The sequence below is a fragment of the Arachis ipaensis genome, chromosome B01, assembly GCF_000816755.2.
Source record: "Arachis ipaensis cultivar K30076 chromosome B01, Araip1.1, whole genome shotgun sequence".
NCBI lineage: Eukaryota > Viridiplantae > Streptophyta > Magnoliopsida > Fabales > Fabaceae > Arachis > Arachis ipaensis.
In genome coordinates, this window is record NC_029785.2 from 473,739 (window position 1) to 475,427 (window position 1,689).

Here is a 1,689-nt window from a genome sequence, read left to right on the forward strand (position 1 = left end):
TAGTAATTTATGTTAGTTTTTAACCAAGTTGGGTTGGTCTAGTGGTTAGCTCACTAGTCCGCTTAAGTAAGTGTCGGGGGTTCGAATCCCGCCTTGTGCATGCAGCAACCCATTGGCCAGCGGCAAACCCTTAAATGGAGCTCAGTACCGCGACGGATTAGTCTTTGACCTGTCGGGTTGGGGGATACCGTGGGAAACCAAAAAAAAAAAATTTATGTTAGTTTTTGAATTAATTTTTGTGAATAACGTATTGATTTTATAAATTAATTTATCAAATTTTAAATTTTTCGCTTAAATTTTGTGAGTGAGATCTATTAGACCTTTTATAAGTTTGACTAGCTTTTCAACATCTTTATGAGACGATAATAATAAGTTCAATTTAAAAAATTTGGGGCTTTGAAAACAACAGACAAACTTTTATAAGCTCTAATAAGTCTCGATCATGTGAAACTTGGGCGAGAAATCTAAATCGGAGCAAAAATTCATGCGAGTTACCATTACAAATTTTGAAATCTAACAACTAAGGACATTTAATAATAATAATAATAATAATAATAATAATAATAAAAATAATAATCTAACACTATATAATAACAGAATTGCTACACATTCAAGTATTTTTTCATTCAAGTTTATTCAATTAGGTCCAATACCAACAAAAATCACTCTCATTAAAAAAAAGCGTAATTACATGCGTTTTTTTCTTCTTCTCCTCCCTTGCGGTTCTTCTTTTAAATACACGCATACGTCCTCTCCTCCTCTTCTTCTCCTCTTTCGTTATCATCATTATCAACAACACCAATATTTTGCTAATGGGTTATTTTTTCAATCGAATTGAATGGAATGTAATTGCTAAATTGAATTGAATGGACGCATGTGTTCTGAATTGAATTGAATTGATAATCTCTAAATTGTAGACACGTGTTTTTTGAAGTTGATTTTATATAATGGATAATGTTCCGTTCATTTAGTACTATACAGTTATTTCACCTTAATAACGTGTTCGGTTCATTATGCAGAAACCTGTTTTGAATTTGATTTTATATAATGGATAATGTTCCGTTAATTTAGTACTATACAATTGTTTCACCTTAATAACATGTTTGGTGCAAAAATCTGTTTTGAATGATTTTATATAATGGATAATATTCCGTTCATTTAATATTATACAATTGTTTCACCTTAATAACATGTTCGATTTATTATGAATTGAATTGAATTGAATAAATGGACGCATGTGTTCTAAATTGAATTGAATTGATAATCTCTATCTGGAGGAGGAGAAAAAGGAAAGAAGAAAAATCTGCGTGTGCAAATTTGGAAAGAAGAAGAAGAAGGAAAGAAGAAGAAGAACCTGCACGAATTTGGAAGAAGAAGAAGAAATACGAGGAGGAAGAGAAGGAGAAGGAGAAAGAAACGGAGAAGGAGAAGGAGAAGAAGGAAAGAAGAAAAAGCTGCGTGGACAAATTTGGAAAGAAGAAGAAGAAGAACCTGCGCAAATTTGGAAGAAGGAAAAGGGGAAGGAGAAGGAGGGCGTGATTTAAAAAATTGTTACAACAATTTGAATAGACTTAGATAAAAATTTTGTTTGAATGTAGAGATTTATTCTATAAAATATAGATATGCAAGAGAATTGGTATATAATTTTTTTTGGTAAAAATTCATATATAATAGTCTTTAAATAAAATT